This window comes from Dreissena polymorpha, chromosome 4 (assembly GCF_020536995.1).
Source record: "Dreissena polymorpha isolate Duluth1 chromosome 4, UMN_Dpol_1.0, whole genome shotgun sequence".
In the NCBI taxonomy this organism is placed as follows: domain Eukaryota; kingdom Metazoa; phylum Mollusca; class Bivalvia; order Myida; family Dreissenidae; genus Dreissena; species Dreissena polymorpha.
The window spans coordinates 53,017,212-53,027,625 of NC_068358.1; positions in this window are offsets into that span (position 1 = coordinate 53,017,212).

The following is a 10,414-nucleotide window of genomic DNA, read 5'->3' on the forward strand; positions in this document are numbered from 1 at the left end:
CTCGATATTGTGACCGGGTGATGTTATGACATGTTCAGTGATAAGGGTTAGGACTGCGTGGCTATACATTTGTAAATATTTTTGATCTGATTTGGCCTAGGCTAACACATGAACATGCAACGGAATATAGTTTAAGTTTACTTGTAGCCTCAAAATGTTTAGTGAAAAATTAACGTTCAAACATGTTTATTGCGTAATATCATAATCGCATACACACGTTTGAAATTAACGCTCAAACATGTTATACTCATTACCACATATACATGTAGTTTATTTATAATAACTTAAAAGCATCACAAAATACAACGCACAATGATGTGAAAGTTTTGCCAAATGTTCTTTTATCACTTTAACTTTAGATCACGCGAAATTTTGACCTTACCGTGGCCAAGTGACCAGGTCAAAGTCGACAGACGAGAATAATTTGTTTCGGCAGTATCGTTTTCGGCGAAATGTCTGGTGAATCTGTATTCGTATCGTCTGCATCGATTTTATCTGGCACGATGCCAGAGCAGAATCGCGAGAAAACGAGCGAACCCAATTCCTCATTATTCGCATTCCGGTATCTGAATAACTTAGGCTGCTGTTCAACATATTGATCCGTAACGTCCATTTGTAACACGCAAATTAGTCTGAGCGACAAACGAGTTAAATTGTCTTCGCTCAGTATTGGCAGCTGAATCAAGGCGCATCCGTTTTTACAGGAAACACCGGCTGCTTTGAGCTGCGCGGGAATGCGTGGGCGGGAGTAGGTTACATATAACTTCCAGGTGGTCGGGGAATTCCTTGCATATCTGTAATATATTGTGGCGCATAAATCGTGGGGCCGATATTCGTCAACCACATATTGGACTTAATAAGAATTTACTCAGAACTAAGAACAAAATACAAATGTTGCATAGCTCATCAGCCAACTGATCTTAATAAAAATCCTATTAGATTAGGTACACGTGTTAAGTTAGGCTTAGCATCTTACAAAAATATGGAAAGAATCCGTTACAAGAATAATCGTCATTCTAAGCTAAATATGTCGCCTCGGTGCGTAATGGCCTGGATAGCGTTCTTCGTCCTTGTAATTTATGTCAAAAATACGAGGATAAGTACGAGTCTGAGTGCTATTAGTCGTTTGTTAGGTACGTGACTCGGTCAGAGAAAACGGAGTAATACATGTGCGTATTAAAGTGTCGTCCCAGATTAGCCTGTGTAGTCCGAACATGCTTTACAGGGAGGACACTATCTGACTTAATGTTGTTTTTTTCGTTTAAAGGAAGTCTATTCGAAACAAAACTCCAGTCAATTTCTAGAGCGTCGTCCCTGACAAGCCTGAGCCGACAGCACAGTCTAATCCGGTGCGCTATTTTACGCGCATGTATTAAGCCCAGTCGTCCCGGAACTAGACTCACAAGTCATCTACGTATAAACCCGCACTCTGCAGTACATAATGCATTGTCGTGTGGTAATATGTTCATTCGGTACTGAAAATATCAAGTAAGGATTTAATCTCGTCATTCCACGTTACATTTACGTGTATTTTTCTTCGCAAATTCATTTATATTAGCTAGCAGTGTCTTTCGCATCACTAAAGAAAGATCGTGTTTAAAAACATACCGCGAGTGTGTTGAAAAAGAGCAGGTTGAAACGCCACTGAAATGTTAAACACGTTCAAAATAAACATCATCGTTTTTGTAATTCAAATCGTTCTAATGTAGGCTACTATATTATACTCACTTAACAATTAAAAATCGCTTACGATCTAAGTAAATGATAATTATAGAATATAAAACATATCTACCGTTTACCACCCTAGAAGAACAGTTGGGGACAATAAAAAAAATGAGCATCTAAGATGCAGTTACGAACTAAACAATCGGTCAACATCTTTTCCTAGCGAAGAGTACATCGATTGCTGGTACCAATGGCTAGCATCAGCTCTAAATTTTTCTCTAGCTGTTCGGCGTAGCTGTCAATACCAGATTTTCACCTTAATTGACCTGTTCCAATAGCTCATGGAGAAATTCGCCGCCAGTATTCCCGATTGAATAACTTATGTTTTCGCATTTGTTAAAATACCTAATCTAAGAGAAATGGAAAACGTTCTGTCTTAAAAATGTATGAAATTATAATCTGAAAAACTGGTTGACAATGTGTGTTGTGCTGTATAGCATAAATGACGTACACCAAATATAATATTATATAATATAATTGTAATATTCCCACTATTCTGCAACAAATACTAGTAAACGTGTCGCTAGCGGCGATGCTTTAGTATAGCTTAAAGGGGCCTTTTCACGTGTTTGTAAATGGACAAAATTAAAAAATGTTTCAGATTCGCACATTTTTATTGTAGTTAATATTTGTGAGAAAACAGTAATACTGAGCTTATACAATGCTTTAACATATCTATTATATGCATCTTTTGACGATTTAAAATCCTGACAATTATAAAGCGTTGCAACGCGAAACGATTGAATAATTTGGAGAGTTCTGTTGTTGTCGTTATATTTTGTGATACTACGAGGATTGCTTATATAAAGTATAAAATACATCAGTCCATGTGTGAGCATGGATGGTTCAGTGGTCCCAGCGATAGACTTTTACTCCGGGGGTCAGTGGTTCTAGCCCGGTTGAGGTTTACTTCTTTCTTTCTTTAATTTTATTCTTGTATTTTTTACTGGAGCTTTTTATATCCAATGTTTACATGTATTAATATAAAGCATTTAATGACAAACTTCAATGCATGCCAAAATCTGTGAAAAGGCCCCATTCAGGCAATATTGTCGAAATGTCAACATCGGAAAATTATTTGGCTTCACTGCCAGTTCGCCAATAATGTACTTAGAGCCTTAAAACCCGTAATATATGTAAACTATTTATTTGCAAATAAAGTCGAGAATTGCAACAAGGAAAAATGCGACATAAAGACCATCTACCGATGTATTATGTTGATCGCCCGATACATTCATGCATGCGTCGCCGAAACAATTTCTAATTTATATCTGGAGTTATCAAAAGAGTGAGACATAACATTTTTCTTAAATCTCCAAGCTTCTTTTCACTTTTACTTAATACTAACAGTAAATGAGTTATTCTGGAATGCTTTTATCTTTCACTAGTTCATACGTCCCAGCGACCCGTAGGTCAGTGCCTTGGAGTTGAAGTACCGGGTATTGCAACTTCACTAAAATTGAGCAATTTTAATATCCCAAAGGAATTACCATGTTCAACTAACAACAAATGTATTGATAGATTTTTTGTTGCATCGCATACGTGAACTCGTATTGCAGCACTCGGTGACATTTTCACTCAGCGTGCTAGATTATGAAAGGAATACGATAAGCGTTTTATTTCCTTGAATCGGCTGCCATATATCTAAATTAAATGTTTTAATGACACAAATATCTAAAAGAACACTATGCAATTAATTTACACGTATTCGCTAACAAAACTTACAGGGGCCTTTTCACCTTTTGGTAAATTGACAAAATTAAAACAAAATTACAGATTCTCACATTTTTGTTGCAGTTATGATATTTGTGAGGAACCAGTAATATTGAACACTTACCATGCTCTGAAATATGCATCTTTTGAAGATTTAAAAACCTGAAAATTATCAAGCGTTGCAACGCGAGACGATTGAATAATTTGGAGAGTTCTGTTGTTGTCGTTATATATTTTGTGATACTACGAGAATTGCTTATATAAAGTAAAAAATACATAAATCATTTTACGAGAACTGATTGCCGAGTGGTCTAAGCGATAGACTTTTACTCAATGGGTCAGTGGTTCGAGCCCAGTTGAGGGTTACTCTTTTTTCTTTAATTGTATTCTTGTTTTTTAATTGGAACTTTTGGGCTCGAATTTTTACATTAATCAATACGAAGCATTCAATGACAAACTTCAATATATGCCATTATCTGTGAAAATGTCCCTTTAATTTTGAAGACAAGATTCCCCGAAGCTACGTAACAGAGCAGCGAGCGAAACTGATATAAACACATGAATGTCACAAGCCTGTGTGTGCCGATTTATACATAAAATATCAAGTGCAAAAATAACGGCGACCTTTTCTTTACTGACGGGACGTTATTGTAATATAGAGCATAATTTTGCATTCTTTTGGAAAAGGTGTTTAAAAATGTCCATTATCTAGTTTTAAATGCTGTATGTGTCCTTTTGAACATAAAACGTACTGTAGTTTTTAATTACAACACCGACGCAAAATTGCAAAGGACAATTCATAAACGCAACGTGAATATTTAATATAACCTTGACCTGAAAATGCCGTTGATTATAACAGCTATGAGTAATTTCGCCATGAAAGCTGATAATGTATATAGCACTGCATAATTATGTACTAACGCACTGAATCACAAACACTGACTCAATCACACGAACCTGTAACATGTGACCCAATTGATGGCGGATCAATAGGTACGTTTCAAAGCCTCTTTGACGCACCGGTATATTGATATATCTTTCGTTATGAATGGATACACTTTCATTGATATTTTTGCTGTTCATTACCATATTCATAGTGAGTTTCCGATTTGTTTTAAAGGTGAATGGCTTTTCTTTTTTTAATACACTTTAAAGTTGACTGATTTTAGCATCGGAATACAGACTGCTTCAACCTTTGTATGGCGAATAATGCCATAATGGACATGTTCAGGCTTCATATATGGAGAATCCGATATTTTTACATGAAATACTCCACCAGTTTAGACTAAATAAGACTTGCGAGTCGATTTTTATGTCTCCCAGTTTATACTTGGTGACGTATTGTTTTTGCCCTGTCTGTTTGTTGGTTTGTGTTTGTTTGCGTCAAACTTTAACATTGGCCGTAACTTTTGCAATATTGAAGAAAGGAACTTGATATTTGGCATGCATGTGTATCTCATGGAGATGCACATTTTGAGTGGTGAAAGGTCAAGGTCATCCGTCAAGGTCAAATATATGAGGGGGGGGGGGAAACATAGTGTTTCACAAACAGATCTTTTTTAAAATTTATTTCGGCTTTTCAAAGACGAGCGAATGTCGTCGTTCCGCAGTCTCAGTGAGAGTGTTTGTTATATGCTTACATCAGTTTTGTTGTCAAGTTTTTTTTGTTAGAGTCCACGTTTCATAAACTAGCCAATAACTGTTCACTACCAAATAAGTCTTCCAATTTAACCAAATTTAATGATCTGCGATTTGCATTTCCAGTTAACTCTCATTTTCTCTGAAAAATCACTATCAAATAAAAAGTTGATTTTTCGTTATATTTTTTTTATATTTTTTTCAAAATAATGTTTTTACTAATTAATATCATAGCCACACGATAACCACCTGAGGTATTTTCCGCCGTTTTATTCCCTTTATTACGTGCATAGATTTTCGTAATGCTCACTTTGCAGCCATATCAAGAAAAGTTACTAGCGTTTATTTTGTATGAATATTTGCTCTATATTTCGACTTTACTCGCTACTTTTTTACTGGGATTGTTTGAAAGTGAGCGTCATTTAAAAATTAAACTAAAGTAATAAAAACTGTCTTGGCATGGACGTCGTATATATATATACACGTATACACACTATGATTAATAAATTATCGCAATAGAACTATTGAAATTTCTTATTTTTTTTCGCGGTTATGCGAGATTCATTTGTGCAAAGGTGGATACCCATACACGTCTAGCCGAAACATAAATTTTTAAAGGTGAAAATACAATATTCTTCTTTTTTTCGATCAAGAATACGTCATAGAAAATGTTTATGCTCAAAATGTGTATGCTCCTTCTGTCATGATGTTGTTAAGTTATTTTTAAACTGATTTATGACGGGCGATTTGTATTTTTATGGAGGGGATAAAACAACACATGTGTGCTTTTATTTTCTTTATTTCACTGGTTATAAGTCATTTACTATCATAAAGAAATGTGTGATAAACATATTTTAAATTTATACCAAATAAGTCTAGCTTGATCATGAATAAAATAGGAAAAAAGTATACGATCGCATTTGATTAACGTATTCTGTAGACAAGTACATTATAACTGTATCTCGGATATTTCCTTCAACTGATTGACCATTTTCAACCAACACATTTCGATATAAGTCAAATTTATACAACATATCTTCATTTGATGAAACTAAAAAGTGGGCAAATAGTATGAGCAAACGAGACTTCTGACTGACCGCCACGATCCCAGAATGTAAGTAAAATAATATTGGACAAGAGCGTCCCCAGACTTACAAAATACCCTTCATTCTCAATCATCACCGCAATAACAAGTGAGAAGTTCAGTATTCTGTATTATATAACGGCATCATGTCATGAAGTCCGCGAATGAGACCATACAATCTTGCGTGACTTAATAGTGAACAGGGTAGCTCCCGACACATGGGGGAAGAACGAGGTATCACGAGAGGCGGTTCGCATACAAATCATGTGGATAGTACGCACCGATCCACTTTATTCAAACAACACGCAATTGTGAAGATGATTATGACATTTTCCGTGGTGTTGACTAGTATGCATGATGAACATAACAATGTTAGTACCAGAAGCGTTAAAAAGAAACATTAAAAACAAATAAACATTATTATACAATTTATTTAATAAAATTAACGAGTGAAAGGCACACAGACACATCCGATATTTTCTTATAAATCTTATTTATGTAGTTGTTTAGTCATATGTGCAGAACTCGCATTTTTTACTAAAACGGTCTAATACACCCACGCACCAATATATCTCTCTGTATCGAGTTCAAGGAAAAATAACCACTTAAAAGGTTTCTGCATACCTTTAATGTGTTCGTATCATACAATGTGCGAATAAGCTTCTATGACCAATGTTCATGTGTCTCACTGAATCAAAATAATTTCCAGAATATACGCGGAGTTTTTTGTATGTCGTATATCTTTCCGCAAAGAAAGAATGTCTACGGCCATTTCATTTCAGCGTGTTGTACCCTGTGGTCACCCCAACAGTATCTGATATAATTAATTTAGGGCATGCTTTCCGTGGTTTTTGTCGTAGGGGCTGCACATCATGTGACATCTGCTGGACATTGCTTAAATAAATTTTGCACCAAAACGAAACACGTATGACCCAGAACGAAAAGATACACGTTCGGTATAAACAAATCAACGAACCAAAAAGATGAAATGAGTGACGGATTATCGTTATTTTTGCATCAATATGCTTAGAGAGGGTAAGGAATATTGACTAGCTGCATCAATCCTTAAACGAAAGCAATGTCAGCTGCTTGGGAGAGACCATTGACCCAACCACCAAAAAGACCTGCGTTCAAGGCGGAGGAAAAGGGGTAATTATCTTTCTGAAGTCTGATGTATCGTACGTGGATGATACTTCAGCACCGAGTCAAAAACAAACGCTACGGTATTGCATATGGCATAATACGCTTTTTTTTGCACGACGCGGCTCAAGTGTTGTACCACGCAAAAAAATGAATGGAGGAGTGAATTAAATAAATTGATTATACGTTTAAACTCCAAATTGTGTTCAATGGATTCTCCATTCCGTAAGCAGATTGGTGCATAGCGCGTGTGCCTGAAGTACAAGTATTGAGCAACTGGCGGCATTCCTCGCAGATTGGTGCATAGCGCGTGTGCCTGAAGTACAAGTATTGAGCAACTGGCGGCATTCCTAGCAGATTGGTGCATAGCGCGTGTGCCTGAAGTCCAAGTATTGAGCAACTGGCGGCATTCCTAGCAGATTGGTGCATAGCGCGTGTGCCTGAAGTACAAGTATTGAGCAACTGGCGGCATTCCTAGCAGATTGGTGCATAGCGCGTGTGCCTGAAGTACAAGTATTGAGCAACTGGCGGCATTCCTAGCAGATTGGTGCATAGCGCGTGTGCCTGAAGTCCAAGTATTGAGCAACTGGCGGCATTCCTAGCAGATTGGTGCATAGCGCGTGTGCCTGAAGTACAAGTATTGAGCAACTGGCGGCATTCCTAGCAGATTGGTGCATAGCGCGTGTGCCTGAAGTACAAGTATTGAGCAACTGGCGGCATTCCTAGCAGATTGGTGCATAGCGCGTGTGCCTGAAGTACAAGTATTGAGCAACTGGCGGCATTCCTAGCAGATTGGTGCATAGCGCGTGTGCCTGAAGTACAAGTATTGAGCAACTGGCGGCATTTCTAGCAGATTGGTGCATAGCGCGTGTGCCTAAAGTCCAAGTATTGAGCAACTGGCGGCATTCCTCGCAGACATTCTTAATCGCCGCCTACGCGCGCATTATTGATATAAATCTTAATATTGCTTCAGACAGAGCCCGCATAACGTGTTTGCATCAAGATAATTTAGCAATAACGCGTCGAGATTTCTCACGATTCTATCGGAGAACGTGGTACTTACGCCGCTGAAGCCTGCAAGCGTGTTTCCTGTTAGGTCGATATGTCGGCTGCTGCCGAGGAGAAGGCGTCAAGTCCGCCAGGGAGCGACACTTTTGCAGGCGCTGGAGTATTCAGCAGCAGAACGTCGCAGAATATGTGGCTGATCAAGGGTGTATACCAAAAACAATTAATATAAGAAATAATAATAATAATACATAAATCATGGTGATATTGATGATGATGATTTTTTTAAAAGTGGTCTTTAATCCAAAATATATGAACGCGCATTCAAAGTGAACTTACATATTCATTAATGCTACTTCTGTTTGCTTCAACTTCCCTCTGAAATTGAAAATGAATTTCCTTAATTTGACTTCCTTAACCCTTGTCAAAATATAAAGGACGCAAGCATGCATAAATATAGGGTTTGTAAGGAAATTTAATATTGAATATCATATAACACGTTGTAAACAACACACACTCTTATCGTTATTGATTAACGGAGCAGTATGTGTTTATAAACTTTAAATTTTGTGTGTTTCCTTTTTTATCAGACGCATTTCCATGTTTTAGGCTGATAATAGATTTCAGAATACAAACAGCCCATATTTTTGTGAAGTTTTTCGTGTATCGTATTATACATTACTATAACACCAACAACTGCTACATTATGTATTTCATATATATGTTTTGCCAATTATTGTGAGTACTGAATCCTTCATCGCATGTGTGTTTAGTATAGCGAGTCTCGTTTGTTTTGTAATGTCATAAAAGCGGAAATTGTCGTCCCTGATTAGCATGTGTGGACTGCACAGGCTAATCTGACACGACACTTTACGCACATGCATTATGTCCAGTTTTCTCAGAACGCGAGTCATATGTCAAAGGGGCCTTTTCACGTTTTGGTGAATTGACAAAATTAAAACAAAATGGTTTAAGATTCACAAAGTGTCGTTGTAGTTTTGATATTTGTAAGGAAACAGTTCTACTGAACATTAACCATGCTTTAAAATATCCATTATATGCATCTCTTGACAATTTAAAAACCTGAAAATTATAAATCGTTGCAACGCGAAACGAAAGAATAATTTGGAGTGTTCGGTTGTTGTCGTTATATGTTGTGATACCACGAGGATTGCTTATATGAAGTATAAAACTCACCAGTCATTGTATGAGCATGGATCGCCGAGTGGTCTAAGCGATATTTTTTTTACTCCAGGCGTCAGTGATTTGAGCCTAGTTGATGGTTACTGTTTTTTCTTTCTTTAATTTTATTCTTGTTTTATTTTTACTGCAGTTTTTTAGATCCGATGTTTACATTTATAAATATAGAGCAATTAATGACAAACTTCAATACATGTCACAATCTTTGAAAAGGCCCCTTTAAGTCATTGGTACAATTTTCTTGTAGAGTAAATTGCGTGACATTATAAAATACACTACATGGTAAATGGGACTATGTATATGTTTTTCCAGGAAGCATTCTCAATATTTCATTGCGTAAAAACTACATGTTTATATGTTGTATCTTTTAAATATTAATTACGTAACGTTTTTGGAGTGCCCACCTTATGACGTTTTGAAGAGAAATCCATTTCGACTATACTTTGTAAACCATGGTACACGCATTAAGCTTTATAGAATAACATCCGTCTTTGAACATGTACTACAGCGTTGAAAGCGAAGGAGGAATAACCATAAACATGTCGTTCATATGAAGCCAGAAGGTCCTATCAGCATATGTGCGTAGATGGTTGGTAAGCCACTCTGGCTCTCAATAGATGTGTTGCTTTAATACTTACAATAAAATAGTGGAACATTCTGAACCCGATGTGACCGTCACATAGGGTCATCTACATGTTACATTTGATGTAAAACTTAGAGTAAATCGATGTCGTAAAAACATTTTGTAAAACGGGATTTTTTAAATTTTGATTTTTTATTGCTATAGAAACAGAAATCACAATTTTATTAAAAGAGGTACAATGATAAGAAAGTTAGCTCAGAAAGTATTATTTGATCAACCAGCGTTAAATAACAGAATAATGATAATACACAAATGTATATGATATC